This window comes from Pongo abelii, chromosome 4 (genome assembly GCF_028885655.2).
Source record: "Pongo abelii isolate AG06213 chromosome 4, NHGRI_mPonAbe1-v2.0_pri, whole genome shotgun sequence".
Lineage (NCBI taxonomy): Eukaryota > Metazoa > Chordata > Mammalia > Primates > Hominidae > Pongo > Pongo abelii.
The window spans coordinates 104,476,943-104,493,806 of record NC_071989.2 but is presented as its reverse complement, the minus strand read 5'-3'; the positions used below and the strand labels follow the sequence as shown (position 1 = coordinate 104,493,806).

The 16,864-nt window shown below is 40.6% G+C and overlaps 1 protein-coding gene across 46 annotated transcripts in view; it reads right to left on the bottom strand.

Annotated features, from left to right (window-relative positions):
• The window catches only part of CAST (calpastatin), a 799,019-nt gene that overhangs the window by 55,910 nt on the left and 726,245 nt on the right, over positions 1-16,864 (bottom strand). For 2 of the 46 annotated variants that reach the window (XM_024246821.3, XM_024246823.3), the window contains exon 1: positions 13,930-14,060. The exons of 43 other annotated variants lie outside the window; for them this stretch is intronic. The gene's annotated coding sequence lies outside the window, so the exon portion shown is untranslated. 46 annotated transcript variants of the gene reach the window in all.

The following is a 16,864-nucleotide window of genomic DNA, read 5'->3' as shown; positions in this document are numbered from 1 at the left end:
GGAGTTGTACAACTTAAAAATAAAACACATATACGCAAAACCCTGAGCTGCTTCCTGTAAGACACCTGCAACAAAACAAGGCTGCTCACAAGGGGCTTTTCTAAGGAAGACATGGACATTCTTTAAACACCTTTTATAGGTCTACTGAACACAGGCTTCCATTTTTCTTTCTGTAATGATGGATTATTCACTTCAGGAAATTAATATTCAGATGTCTGTTGTTTGCCAAGCTGTCACACCATGACATACATTCTTACAATCCCTTTAATTATTAAGTATAATAATGGTGCTTTTAAAGAGACCTGCAATAGAGTCATCTAACAAGGTATAGTGTTTATGATAACAGAAAGTGTGATTCTGATGAAAGATAAACAATGGATCATCTATGAATGAAGTTCAGCCATCTCTTTTGGGCAGAATATGGTGTTGTGCTAGTAGATCTAGTTACAGTGCCAACTTATATCTCAGAACATAGTATTTGACAAGTTTGATTGTGATAAGATCTTAGGTACAGTACAATGCTACAGGCGGTCAGAAAAGGGAGACTATTTCTGAGGTGCTGGTTTGGAACATGGTTAGGAAAGGCTTCATAGACAAGGCAGGGACTATCTATTGGATGCTTATTGTAGTGTCATCTACAGGGAGGTGGGGACTTATAGAATCTTCCAAATACCAGGAACTGTGACAGATGCTCTATGTATCTGATTTCCATATATCTTCATAAAATCTTGATAGGTAAACATTATTATCTGCATTTTATCAATGAGAAAACTGATGCTTAGAGAAGTTAAATAACTTATCTAACATTACACAGTTAAGAAGTGGCAGAGCCTGAATTTGAACACAGATATGACAACAATGTCCACGAACTTTTCGCTGTAACAAGTTGACTGCCCTCATTTCAAATACTAAAACAAAATATCTTGATTTTATAAAATGTGTAGATAGAGGCTGGATCAGGCAGGCATTCTAGGTGAGCAAAACAGCTTGCACAAGACTTAGGGGTAGGAAAGTACCAGAGATATTCAGTCCAGAATGCAACAGGTTAGATGAAGTTGAATGCAAAAATTTAGAGAATTTGGACTATTAGGGAGAAACTGAAGATAACTACAGCTTGGCAGAGTAGGCTGTACATTCATAAAATATATTACAAGGAAACAGTTTAGTTAAAAATAAAGAGCTCTACTTGTTTTGAGGAGTGCAGAGCACATGAGCTTTGGCCTCTGATGCAAGATGTGGGCAGACCTCAAAATAAACATACAAACGTTGCCTAGCAACTGCGACAATAGTCACAGCTGATCTGTGATCTAAATCCAAGCTAGAAGGATACCTGGCCATATTCTCGAGTGTCTGATTATGAGCTCTGATACTGGACCACCCCAAGAACTTAGAAAAAAAATCCACATTTAAGGCATGAAGTTGAGCTTCCGGTTCTACAAGGCAACTGCTTCATTTTCATTGCTTTCCAAACTCTAGTTTTCCAGTGCTTTTTTATGGGATAATAATTTTGTAAGTAAGGAGAAGAGTAAGCCACACAGCCTAGGTCAGTCATCAAAGAATAGAAAAGCAGATTTCTTTCCTGAAGTTGTATTCACGTCTCTAGGGATTCCAGTTGCTTCTCTTGATGCATGAAATAATTCCAACTATGTCTAATCTCTGGCTGCCTAAGATAAAGCAAAACAGGGAAGGCAGGTCCAGAAAATGCAGCCTACTTTCTGCTTCTTATCCCTCCCCTAGAGAAGGTTTGACAGGTGAGGATTTACATAAGCCTGCGAATCAAACAATTTTTGTTAACAGGCACTACAGGAGCCATGAGGAAGACTGTACTTAACTAGCCATGTGACTTGGAGCTCTTAACTTTTCTTGTGCTCCTTTTATTTGTAAAAACTGTTGGCCTTGAGAATCCTGCAGTTCTGCAATTCTAACATTATATGCTATACTTTAATGAAGGGCATTAAATAATGTGCTTAAGGACAGATGTTCAATTGGGAAACACAGGGGTTAAGAGCATGGGCTCTGGAGTCCCATAGACCTGAGGCCTAATTCTGGTTGCACAACTACAGATAGGCTGCTTAATCCTTCCAAATGTGAGGTTTTTAAATTCATTTAATGGATATAAAAAATGATACCTACTTCATAAGATAGCAGTGAGGATTAAATGAGGGTATGTGTATAAAGTGCATGATTTGGTGTCTGGCACATGGTACATCAATAGGCAGCAGTGATTTTTATTATTTTATGAATGCCAACAGCCTCGAAAGTTTCTTTGCTTGGCCTCAGAATGACAGAGTAATTCTGTGCTGACCACTGACCACTGCATTTTTTTGTTTTTTGGACAGAGTATTGCTCTGTCACCTAGCTGGAGTGCAGTAGCATGATCTTGGCTCACTGAAACCTCTGCCACCCGGGTTCAAGCAATTCTGTCTCAGCCTCCCGAGTAGCTGGGACTACAGGTGTGCACCACCACACCTAGCTAATTTTTGTATTTTTAGTAGAGATGGGGTTTAACATATTGGTCAGGCTGGTCTCAAACTCCTGACCTCAGGTGATCCACCCACCTCAGCCTCCCGAAGTGCTGGGATTACAGGTGTGAGCCACCATGTCCAGCCTGAGCACTAATTTGAGAAGTTACACATTTCACATTAAATGCTTATCTTCCTCAAAGAAAAGAACCTGCAATTATTTTATTAAATTAAAGAATGCAATTATTTTACATTGTGTCATTTTCTTTTGGATTCAAATGCATGGTTGCTTTAGGTCCATGTTCCAGTCAAATAAAGAGGAATCTTGGTAGCAAGAGCACATACTTGTAACAACCCTGACAGATTATGAGCTTATCTAAAGCATATGTGGTTATTGATGATATGATTATGGTATAAGAATGAGAAATTCTGGCCAGGCACGGTGGCTCACACCTGTAATCCCAGCACTTTGGGAGGCCGAGGTGGGTGGATCACCAGGTCAGGAGATCGTGACCATCCTGGCTAACATAGTGAAACCCTGTCCCTACTAAAAATACAAAAAGTTAGCTGCGCATGGTGGCACGCACCTGTAGTCCCAGCTAATCGGGAGGCTGAGACAGGAGAATCACTTGAACCCAGGAGGCAGAGGTTGCAATGAGCCAAGATCGCGCCACTGCACTCCAACTGGGTGACAGAGCAAGCCTCCATCTCAAAAAAAAAAGAAAAAAAGAAAAAAAAAAAAAAAGAATGAGAAATTCTGAGCTCTGCTGAACAATCACCCCAGAAGCCTTTCTACTTCCATAGTACATTCATTCCTTAGGTGTAAACTGAACAGAGAGCAAGAAAAACATGGGAACTTTTATGTGCTCTTGTGCTGCAAAACCAACTGCGAGCCTCAATCTCCACAGAAACGAGAGACTCAAAACGTCTCTAACACAAAGTAGGGAGGAACATATGAGGATATCTTAAGACAGAGCCAAACATGTGAGGACTGAGAGATGGGCCTGGCAGCCCACCTTTCATTGAAGAATATTCTTAATTAAAAAGCCAACGTCATGAGAACCGTAACAAGGTTCTCTTATCCAAGCTGATTGTCAAATAACCAACATGAAAATGGGAAGTGAAATAAAACATCATTCTGGAAACCACCTGAGAAGAACAAATTCACAAATGTATACTGACAGCAAGTTTAATTTTGCAAATATTAAAGAGGCAGTGTTGTATCAATTTTTGCAAATATTAAAGAGATGGTCTCCGGGCACAGTGGTTCATGCCTAGAATCCCAGCACTTTGGGAGGCTCAGGTGGGAGGACTGCTTGAGCCCAGGAGTTAGAGACCAGCCTGGGCAGCATAGTGAGGCTCCATCTCTACAAAAGAATCAAATTAGCCAAGTGTGGTAGCACACATCTGTGGACCCAGGCCCTCAGGAGACTGAGATGGGAAGACCACTTGAGCCTGGACATCAAGGCTGCAGTGACCTGTGATCACACCACTGCACTCCAGCCCAAGTGACAGAGCAAGACCCCAAGACCCTGTTTCAAAAAAAAAGAAAAAAAGAAAAGAAAAGAAAAAAAGTTGTGTCATAGTTAGAAGAATGGCTTTGGAACCAGGCCACTTGAGTTTGAATCTCAGCTCTGCTAAATTGTGTGACCTTGAGTAAATTTCTAAACTGCTCTGTGCCTGTTTCATATAATGATACATTCCACTGCATTACATTCCACTTTCCCATCAGATAAAAATTCAGTGGAATAGATAGAAGAACAGATTTTAAAGTAGGATTCATTTGAATTTGAAACTGCTGTAAATATATGAGCACTGCTTCTTATATTTCAATCTAAGCAAAAGTTTCCTATAGGATAAGGGCATCCTATTTCCTATAGGATAAGAGTGTTTTCAGTTATGTGCTATTTAATTTTACTATTAACAATTTTCGCCATATTCCAAAATGGCTAATTTATTCCTTCTCTACTGCCCATGTCAAATGTCCAAAGAAACTGTCAACTAAACTATTATCTCCTAATCCCAATCAGTGTACAATACTCTCTTTCAGACAAGTGGGAAACCTCACCCATCAGAATTTCAGCAGTACTAAGATACTGCATATAACAAAAGAGCACAATATTGATTTCCAGTGTTTAAGTTTAGAAACAAATTCCCCTCTCAGTTATTTAAACTACTTAGATATAAACTACTGAATGGAGGATTTCGTAAGACTAGTCTGCTGAAAAGAATTTTAAAATCAAATAGAATCTTGCTATTTGTAGTGACCCAGAGTAAGTTATTTGAACTCTCTGGGCCCTCAGTCTCCTCATTTATAAAACTGCCAATACCTCCTTACCTAGTTGTAAAATATGAGACTCTTACGAGGAATAAATGAAATCTTATGTAAATCACTTAGCACAGTAGTTGTCCAATAAATTAATAAATGTTAAATTTGTTTCCATTTATTTTCAAAATCTACATCCTGGAGAGTTTCTCTAAACTATATACATGCAGCTAGGCTGAATCCTGCCCCCAGAGCATTCCAGAATTTTTTTCAGATTATCAGCAATAGCTAGAATGTTCTTGGTTAACTTTTTCTTTGTTTTATATTGGTTGTCTTCCCAATTTGAATGGTACCCACATTTTCAGTTCATTGACCTATATATAGTAAGATATGGAGAAGTTACACATACATAGAAAAAACACGGTTTACTACTACCTCAATTGGAAATCAAGTGGTATTTCACTAAGATTTTAATTGCAAATATGGAGATCAGTGTTGATCACATTTAATCTTTGGAAACCTGTGAACAGGTATAAAAATATGATTGTCAGAAGGGCTGGAGAAGAAAACAATTCTAATTTTCTGGGCTAGGAATCCAGGCCTGCCACCATAACATTGTGAGAATAATTCATCACACAATACTGCAATAATTAAAAGATTATTGAAACCAAAAGAAGGCTCAAACTCAATAGCCAAGAGAGATTAACCCTCCATTTTTAAACTCTGAATATTCAGCAGAGGGCAGATTGTTTTTAAAATTTTTTTTTCAGTGATGTGGACCCATTAGGGCTAAAATTCCAAGCAAATATAATTAACTAATTGATTAAAAACTCAAGGGTAGAGTAAGATATCACGTGGAAGATATTTAGTTTTATAATATTGCTGGGGCAAAACATGATCTCTAATTCTAATCATTGAAACTATATGTAGAATAGGCAGGAATTCATAACTATTTAAATATTTTGGGCTAAAAATGTTCATAATTATTGCTGGCAATGAATGTAATGTCAAGCCACTGGGCAATGTAACTGGCCAAGCATTAACACCGTAGCTCAGTGGTTCTTGACATAATGGGTAGAAATGGTCCTGGAAGAGAATTATTTATAGGCAGTAGTTAGAATAGTGGGAGAGGAGGCGGGCAATAGACACTTAGAAACTTACAAAGGAAAAAGGGCAAGAAGAAGAAGGAAGGAGGTCTGTGACCTAAAAATCTGTAAGCCCCTCAGGTAATTCTAAAATTCCCAGACATGGAGAATCACTTTTAGGTAATTTAAAACAAGATGGCTTTGTAGTGGGCTCAGTGAAAGGACCACCATTTTCTACCATCTATTGCTGTACATTAGTGCTCCATTCCTGGTGACAATCTCTGTCTCTTCACACTTAACATTTGGTTAAAAGAAAGGATCACATAAGATATTAGGATAAATTTGCAAAATGACTCTTCAAAATTACCTTCCAGCCAGCTTAAAATTAGATTTTTGATGCTAATATTGCTAGCCTAGGTTACTGAAGAACCTAAATGTTCCCTAAAAAGACTGGGACAAAGGCATACATGCTTGCCCTAAAGTACCTCAATACTTGTCCTCTTTATTCTTACGTCCCTAAACCCCAGGAACACTTGATACTTGTGACTTTCTCTTTCTCTGTAGCCCGCGTCCTTTCTTGCACCGCAAGGAGATAGTAGTATGTTGTAGACATCATCAATCCCAATACTGCTATCATTTTATAGGTAGATATTCTGGAACTAATATTAGGGGAACCCCTAATGCTGCACACATTATACACCCAGTATACAGCTCAGCTGCCAGGATATTTTTTAAAACAGGATGCAATTTTCAAATGGTCAAGTAATTAAATTTTCAGAAAATAATATATGTCTATTTCTGTAGATCAGGAGTCTAAAAAGCAAATGAAAACACGTGTAGAGTGATGTGAATATCATCAGATCATTATGAAGATCAGGCCAGTATGAATATCATAAGGCCAGTATGATGATAAGATAAGCATGTGACAAACTAGTACATGTATTCCCCAACTTAAAGGCTTTCAAACATTTTAAACACATTGTTCAGGTCTAACAAAATTAGTCTGTGCTCTAATAAAAGAACCCCCTTTTGTTCCAGACATGAGAATACTGAATAAAATTTAACATAAAAAAAAAATACATAGGTAAGCTTTAAAGAAGAGAAATTCCCAAGTAACCTAAACGGGAGGGAATTCTAAGTCCTCTGGTGAGCAAGCCTGAGCCAGAATGACTCACGGGGATATCAGAAACAGATACAACAGCTGGGAACTAGGAATCGAATTCTCTAAATGAGAAAGGAATCCTGACTACAGGCCCTGTGCTGAGTTACTAGCTTAAAGCCAGAAGCTACTCAGAACTGATCATCCACAAACATAAGCCTTGACAACTGCCCACCTGTCCAGAACAATGGCAAGGAAGCTTTCTTTCTGGCTGGAGCCATGAGTGTAAAAATGCATACGCATGAGAAAAATAAATTCCAAACTTGTGCCATTGGGCACTCAAGGACCAAATTTATTTCTGTAGAGTGGAAGCACCAAGCCAAGATATTAACGCCGTTGAAATCTGAATGACCACAGGCAGCAACATACTAAAAACCACTTGGTAGAGGCAGATCCACAACATAGGGGAAAAAGGACTCTCATGGAAAACAATCTTCGTTGAAGGTGAATTTCAAGCCACATTTTCCCAATCTAATCAGGAAGTAAAATAGCATGTGGGAGAGTCAGTGTTACAAATATGGGAGAAATTTTACTTCAAGAATTAAAGACAGGCTGGGCGCAGCAGCTCACACCTATAATCGCAGAACTTGTCTATCCTCTTTTGCACCTTGGGTTGAGTAGTGAAGAAAGAAATAGAGGTGAAGAAGGAGGCCGAGGCAGGTGAATCAGTTGAGCCCAGGAATTCAAGACCAGCCTGGGAAACATGATAAAACCCTGTCTCTACCAAAAACACAAAAATGAGCCAGGCATGGTGGCTCTCACCTGTGGTCCTAGCTACTTGGGAGGCTGAGGTAGGAGGATCACCTGATCCCAGGGGGTCAAGGCTGCAGTGAGCTGTGATTGTGCCACTGCACTCTGGCCTGAGTGACGGGGCAAGACCCTGTCTCAAAGAAAAAAATAACTAAAACAATAGAAAAATCTGAAGGGGACTTTTAATAAATTTTAAAAATCAAAGACACAAAAGAAAAAATAAAAACCCCAAATCAAAAATAGGTGAAAATATAAACTACACATAACTGCATAGAGACTTAAGTGACTGGAAGATAGATCTGAGGCCATTAATCAGAATACAGCACAGAAAAATAAAGAGATGGAACATATGAAAGAGAAGAATCCTGAAAAATAAAAATGCTGGTTACCAGTTTCAGTTCCCTGATGCAGACTCGCCTCTCTAAACCTGACACATCTTTTAAAATAAAATGCTATAAAATAACACATGTTAAAAGCATATGAGGCACTGTTTTAAACATATTGTTAGTATGAGAATATTTATATTCAGGGACTCTGATGATTATTAGCCATAGTAATGGAGTCATATAAAAGGGTTTCATTTTCCCTATTGGATATAAACACAATTTCCTACATTCACAATAAGGAAAAAGCACATGTAACTGAAAAATGTACAAGTGATTCTATTCCCTGCTACCTTCCCTGGCCACTCTGTTAGAATAGTTAATAAGGAAACAGTATGTGCAGGAGGCTGAGCTCCTGATTTCTTGGTGGGAACAGCACTCACAGCTCACACTTTCCCCAACAACTCTATCCTAGGCAACTCTGGAGGCCCTGAGGTGTGGTCTAGGTCTTTGACTCTTAAGTCACTTGTATGGGGGACCTCAGTCCATTATAGAGTTCAGGAAGAATGCTTGCATACTAAGCGCTTTAATCTGTTATGGCAACTTTGAGTGAAATATCAGTGGTCCATGACCTCGCTCAGGCTCCAAACGTGGGCCATGAACATCAGTTGGTTTAGTTCATGAGAGACCTTCCCTGTGAAGGTCGACTGGATCATGAGGTCAAGAGATCGAGACCATCCTGACCAACATGACAAAACCCTGTCTCTACTAAAAATACAAAATTTAGCCAGAAGTGGTGGCACGTGCCTGTAGTCCCAGCTACTCAGGAAGCTAAGGCAGGAGAATTGCTTGAACCCAAGAGGTGGAGGCTGCAGTGAGCCGAGATTGTGCCACTGTACTCCAGCCTGGGCAACAGAGCGAGACTCTGCCTCAAAAAAAAAAAAGTTAACCAAAGTTAACACATTCAATAAAAGCAGACCCAAAATCCTTTTTTCTAACATATAAAATATCTTCCTCAAATAAAGTTAAATGTTAGTTTTTTTTTGTTTTTTTCTTTTATTATTATTATTATTATTATTATTATTATTATACTTTAGGTTTTATGGTACATGTGCGCAATGTGCAGGTAAGTTACATATGTATACATGTGCCATGCTGGTGCGCTGCACCCACCAACTCGTCATCTAGCATTAGGTATATCTCCCAATGCTATCCCTCCCCCCTCCCCCCACCCCACAACAGTCCCCGAAGTGTGATGTTCCCCTTCCTGTGTCCATGTGTTCTCATTGTTCAATTCCCACCTATGAGTGAGAATATGCGGTGTTTGGTTTTTTGTTCTTGCGATAGTTTACTGAGAATGATGATTTCCAATTTCATCCATGTCCCTACAAAGGACATGAACTCATCATTTTTTAAAAAACAGAGTGTTGTAAAGGGATCTGTAGGAAAACAAATGGCAACAAAACAGACCGAGCAACAACTTTGAAACCAAGGTGAGCTAACCATTCCTGTGAGAGGAACCAGGGAAAATGACAAAAGGTGAGTAAACTGGGTGTGAAGTTTTCCTCCTCTAGCTAAGAAGATGTATTTACCAGGTGGCAGCTGCCAAATATGAAATTAGAAACTAGATTGAGAAAAATGAATCATTAGAAAGAATTCAGGGGCAGGTTATTCTGATTGTTGATGAACTTGTCTTTGCACTTTTGCACCTCGGGTTCAGTGGTGAGGAAAGAAACAGAAATATGAGCAGCAGAAATGTAACCCTCAGAGCTTGCCTGGAGGACTGACAACACACCCAATCAGTTGTGGCGGCTCCAGTCAAACTGCGTACAGCCCCAGGACAAAATGAAAATCTTAGGTGTTACTGACACCTGATGAAAATCCAGTCTGTCTACAAGGGTAGAGTAGCAAGAACATCTTATCAGAATGTCCTAAAATTAACCAGAACTCTTCAGTTCCACAAAACAGCACATGCAAAGGTGTGCAACAGAAACTGGAGTGTCTCAGGGGAAAGCATGGGAAGAAGAGATGAAGAAAATAATGCATGAGGCAAGCCAATGACTGGGAGGCTGGATGTATTTCACACTTATGAGCAGTCCTGCCTTTAACTGACTGTGCTCCACCAGAATAACATCTCAGTCATTAGGATCTGCAGCTGTTGGCATTTTCTGCTTTAGCCTTGCCTCCTGGTTGCAGATTTCCTTTAAGCCTTTAACTGACTGTGCTCCACCAGAATAACATCTCAGTCATTAGGATCTGCAGCTGTTGGCATTTTCTGCTTTAGCCTTGCCTCCTGGTTGCAGATTTCCTTTAAGGAAATCATATTTCTACTGTACATTCCCAGAAAAACAGGCTCCCAAGCTTAACCTCAACCCTCTTCCTTTAACCTTTCACTCCGCTTTTACAGCATCGTGATAGCAGTGCCATTTAACACTTCTCACATTGCTCTTTATATTTGTTATGTGGGCCATACCTCTGTATGCCTAGCATCATGTCTGGCCAATTGCAGAAACTCCAGGGAAAGAAAAAAAGAAAGAAAAAAGGGTTCCTTGCTCATATTTTTTTTGATTATCCACTCTATAATCTTTAGCCAAAGCACAAATAGATATTAAGCCTCAAAAACTCTACTTGTAAATCCTAGAGAATAAAAATGAATATTATTTTGTCATTTCTACCTAACCAGGAATAATCTATATTAATGTAACAGCATCTTAGGGCTCTATTCATATTAAGACAAAACTAAACTTTTTTCCAACCCAATAAATATTGAGCAATTACTATGTGGAAGACACGAAGTAGATGCTATAGGGGATTCTGTCTTTAAGGGGCTCATGGTATAGTAAAAGTTTGCATTCTGAGAGAGGAAATCACTGTAGCAAAATGAGAATTTAGTGTGTGATAACTTTTCATGCACTGAAGCTCACTCTTTGAAAAGTGTTCATGGCAAGCTGTTAAATATGTCCTGAAAAACAATATAGTGTGGTAGTTTTTATCTTCTTAATCTGTAAAACGAGCATAACAGGAGTTTCTGCCTCATAGCTACACTATCATCACAGCACATAAGGACTCCGTATGTGCTTAGAATATAGTGTCTTCAGTAAACGTAGCTGTTACTCTTAATGTGTTATAGCCACATTAGAACTATTATTAGAACTATTAATATAAATATTAATATTAGAACTATTAATACTCTGTTCTAATACAGATTATGCTATAATCTTTTACTAGAACCTATTATAGTCACCTTCTAATAATCTATTATTATTGCTTAGGGTAGACAATAGAGTACTATAGCACATGGGTCCAACAATGTCACCTTGTTAATGGTATGATTACACATAGTTTCTGCCCAAATCGCAATGTTCAAATAAACAGATTTGTCCAGAAGCCATCAAGTCTTAGGAGATGCAACGTGGCCTTAAAAACTGGAAATCATGTGACTGAGTAATTATTTTTATGGCTTTCCATCAAAATGGTATGGCTCAATTCTTTTTTTTTTTTTCTTTATATAGACATATTTTTGACACAGTCTCATTGCTGTGTCAGGCCGGAGTGCAGCAGCGCAATCACAGCTCACTACAATTTAACCTCCCAGGCTCAACTGTTCCTCCCACCTTAGCCTCCCAAGTAGCTGGGGCCACATAGGTGCATGCCACCATACCCTAATTTTTAAATTTTTTGTAGAGACAGGGTCTTGCTATGTTGCTCAGGCTAGTCTCAAACTCCTGGCCTCAAGCGATCCTCCCTCCTTGGCCTTCCAAAGTGCTGGGATTACAGGCATGAGCCACCATCCCTAGCCCTTTTTAATATCTTTTATTCAATTTTAAAAAATTGGATGTAGTACCCAACCAAAGTTCATTTAAATGCATGAAAGTGCTTTCGATCATGCTCTGACATTCAGTGGGAGCAAAGAGCTCTATCTAATTCAGAATTGTCACCCAAAATGCCAACAGTATGCCTTTTGAGAAACATTAAGATGACATTTTTAAGTCAAGAGCGTCCATAGAGAAAAAATTAAATGCAATGTTTATGAAGACCTCCTGTAATTTTCTAGTATGCAGATTGCTAATTCTATATATCAGAAAAACTATGAGATACGTTCTTATGAGGTTAGACACACCAATGCTAAAACAGATATCCCAGATTTGTATGATCTCCAAATTGAGGGAATTATAAGGTATAACGAAAGAGGAGATACAAAGATATATATGAACATAGAAGAACATGGGTTATGGAGTTTTTATTTGAATAGGACTAATTAAGACCGTTCATATTTTGAGAAAAAGTAAATGTTTCCACCTAAGAAGTAGTGATCACTTAAAGTTAACTGTGATTATAAACAATGAATAGAAACATACTCAGCTGATTTTAAGAAGTTATTCAAATGAAAAGAAAATGCTTTCTTTTACTTTTTGGTTTCATTCTTTCAAACTGTTACTTTACGTACTATCTTTTATGTTTTCATTGCAGGAAAGATGTTATACTTAGTCAATTCTACCAGAGAATAATCAAGGAACCAAAACTCCCCACTAATTCTCTATAATCAACTACTCTCAGGCATTGGGACTCTTCTTTCAAAGCATCTGAACTGAACCACAGCCAATATTTATACTTGAATGTGCTGCTTCATAAACACTGTTTCACAGTGTACGAAGCATGCTGATTCGTAACAGACACCAGGAGTCCTTGCTGCACACACACGGGATCCCTAGTCAGCCTCATTGCTATAGGTGACTTATTCCTTCTCCATCAGTCTACAGGTGTGGCCTTTCCCTGTTCAGCAAGATTTTGCTAAATTTCCCTACTTCATTTTAATCCTATACTGCCTCCTAGAACCCAAGCAGCACACCCTCCCCACCATATTCCCAACAACTCAATATTCCTTTTAGATACTGAAAAATCAGTGCGCAACAGTCGAATTCATTCATCAGAAAGAAGCAATCTATATTAATATAAGCTCTAGTGCTGATTAGGAAATAGACTTTCCCCTTTTGAACTGTAGATGCCACTCCTTGTTGAGCTTCCCTGCAATGCAGAGGTTTTTCCTCTGAAAAACATGTGAAACAGCAGGAACTTTCCAGAGCTGCCGATTAAGCATTTCTGTCATTCTGATGCATAGGTGGTTTCCTAGAAAACTAGAGAGGCCTCAAAGTCCCGATCCTTAGGGAAGCTACCTAAACTCTCTGCCTCATTTTCTGAAGCTGTACAATGGGAATAAAGAACTTGCCCCCTGCCTGTGTATAAGTGGAGAATGCCGGGTCCCTAACCATACAGAAGAGATAGTTAAATCTCTGTGAAAACACTTTGTATTCTTAAAAGACACAAAGTAACCCTCAGTGATGTTATTCTACAACCGTCTCAGGTTGTGTAAAGGAAATGGAACTGAAACAGGTTACAACACTTGCCACGCCACACCCAGCATGTATCAGGTACGCAGAAAGGTCAGAGTGAGCTCACGCTCTAAAACGGAGGTCATCACAGGGTGGCGGCTGGGCTGAGAAGGAGGACTATCTCCAACCCTAGAGATAAAGGTGCCAAACCAAACTGACATAGCTGCTGCTTTCCTTCTTTCATGCCACTTGTGCCAGGCCACACAAATCCCTTGTTTTGTAACCCTACGCGTCCGGTCACCAGCTACATTTCCCGGCGGAAGCGGCAGTAACAGTGTTACGGACAGGGAGGGGGAGTCGCCAAGAAACACAGTTAAACTCAGAACGCACAGTATCGCCAGGGTCGGGATAGTAGGAAGAGCGCACGTCCAGAGCCTGGGGAGTCCGCTGCAGGGACCAGGCCCCGGACACGCAGGGCCGGGAGCGGGGGGCACAGGCCGCTAGACCCGGGAGCACGCGCGGCCTGGAGCAAAGCGGCGGAAGACAGTACTCACTCTGCGTGGACACCGGACCCCGCAGCCCTCGGCTTGGTTTTCAGGTCTGCATTCCTAGCTGGGCTCGGCTCCCGCGGTTTCCGCCTGGAGCTCCAGCCCAGCTCTCTGAGTGCGACGGGGCGGGGCGGTCCCGGGAAGGCGACGCAGGATGCTCCCCGCCCCCCTGCCCGGCGGCCCCGCCCCGGGAGCCCGGGATGCGTGGGGAGGGAGGTCCCGCTCCGTGGACTCGTCATGCGCCTGGCATCTGGAGACTGGCTCACTCAATAACGCAGCCTGTGATGCGGACCACGTGCTGTGTGGGCTGCGCACCGCCGGCTGATGACAGGTTACCGCTCCCTTGGCTGTCACCCTGTGACTACCAGAATAAGGCAACGACGGTGGTTGCACTTCGCAAATACGCTCCCCCGAAGACCTCTTTTGAAACTATAAAGTGGATTAGTAATGACTACAACCAGGGATTTGCAAATGCAGTTAAAACTGTGTAATGGATTTCTTTAAAGAGTAGTTTAACACTAAGAATTCTACCGGATTACTTTATATTATAGTATATTACAAACTTCAAAATTAGAATAGATTTGAAGCCATTGAATACAATATAAATTCATGAGTCTATACTGCTGTAAATAAATGAATGAATAAATAGAGGGGTTAAGCCACTCTTTCATATAGAAGGCCAACTAATAAATATTGAATGGTGGAGTTAGAGAAAATAATTATAAAAATTTTTAAAATAAATGAAAACCCGTATATCAACCACATTAAAGGCTCTGAACCCTAAACTTGGGGTGTGAGTGAAGGAGGTGGTGGTGGTCACTGTTTGAGGAACACAGACCTCAGGACAGGCTGGACAGTGCAGTGTCGAGTCATGACAAGTGATGGCCAGTGGCATGAAAAAGGTGAACTCATCCACACAGCTTTGTACCCCACCAGGCAGCCAAGGCAGGTAGGGCCCTCTGATGTCCCCTTCAAGGTACTCCTCACAGCTACCTTATTTTTTTTTCTTTTATTTGTCAAAAATCTAGTGAAATAAGAGCCCTTCCAACTTTAAGATTCTAACATTTCCAGAGCAGAAGACTCTGGCCTTATAATTTCTTTTTTTTTTTGAGATGGGAGTCTCGCTCTGTGGCCCAGGCTGGAGTGCAGTCACGTGATCTCAGCTCACTACAACCTCCACCTCCCGGGTTCAAGCAATACTCCTGCCTCAGCCCCCCGAGTAGCTGCGATTACAGGCATGCGCCACCACACCTAGCTAATTTTTGTATTTTTAGTAGAGACAGGGTTTCACCATGTTGGCCAGGCTGGTCTCGAACTCCTGAGCTGAAGTGATCCGCCCACCTGGGCCTCCCAAAGTGCTGGGATTACAGGCATGAGCCACCCGCCCGGACTTAGAATTCTTCTTGATATATAGCTTATATATCCCTTTTGGTTGTTGTTGATCATTAGTATTGTCATTCCTTTTTAAAAATAAACTAAAACTCAGCTTATCTAGGTTTCACTGACATTAATTTCTCCTGTGACAAAAACAGCAAAGGGTGACTAATTTGGGCCACACCCCATAGGGATGGGCCCTGGGCCCCACAGCTTCCAGAGTTAGGCAGCTCAATGATGCCTATCTCTGAATGTATTTCTGTGCTCCTGATGAGTAAGATGAGTAATCACATGGTTATAAAACAAATTTTCCAGCCAGGCATGGTGGCTCATGCCTGGAATCCCACCACTTTGGGAGGCCGAGGCGGGTGGATCACCTGAGCTCAGGAGTTCCAGACCAGCCTGGGCAACATGGTGAAACCTTGTCTCTACTAAAAATACAAACATTAGCTGTGTACAGTGGTGCGTGCCTGTAATCCTAGCTACTCGAGAGGCTTCAGGCAGGATTATCGCTTGAACCTGGAAGGTGGAGGTTGTAGTGAGCCGAGATCACACCACCGCACTCCTGCCTGGACAATAGTGAGACTCTGTCTCAAAAAAAAAAAAAAAAAAAAATTCACAAGATTCTTCTGCTGTAAGTCAGGTAGAAAGGGGCTCCTTTCCTTAGAGTGAAGGCAAACAATGTAGTTCCACTGCTGTGCTGTGGCCACCACAATCCCTGAGGGTGTCCTTCCTGCCAGTGTGGTTCTCAAATCATCTGCATCTGAAACTCCTGGGAATAACTATTAAATATATGAAATCCTGGGCTCTTCCCCCACCCTGGCGAATCAGAATTTCTTGGCTTGAAACCTGAGAATCTGCATCTTAACCAGATTCTCCAGTTGATGTTTAGGTTATGGGTAGCCTCAACTACCCACATTCTGCACTATTCAGTCTCCTGGCTACTCAAAATGTGGTTGCCAAAGCAGCAGCAGCACATCCACTGGAAGCTTGTTAGAAAAGCAGAATCTCAGCCTCATCCCGGACTTCCTAAATCAGAATCTTCATTTTAATAAAACCCACACTGACTCATTATGTACATTAAAAGGTGAGAATTACTGCTCTGGATCTTATTTCTCAAGCCCTGGTTATTGTTTGTACATTACTTACATAATATTTTTTAACCTGCCATAGATATATTATGTTTACTTAATTTAAAAGAAATAGATATACTTTAACCTTAAATTCAGCCTCACTATAAATGAAAATAGCCATAGGATTAGGAGTTGATGTGCTAGTTTACTTTTTATAGCACATTAAAATATAAGCATAATTATTAAAATAAAAATGCTTTGTTGTCTAACACACAGTCATCTCACAAAGCACACGTGGTAGGAGGGTACTGTGGGCTGATGCTGGCACTGAATGTCAGCATACCCTCCACAGTATCCGAAGAGTTAACCCAAACCCTCACTCCTATTACAGATGAGAAAAGTAAGAACCTGGGAAGAGAGCTGTGTTGCCAAAGTCAGCACAGCTATTTATGACAGACCCAGGACCCAAATCACAAGTATTTCTCTGATAGGTG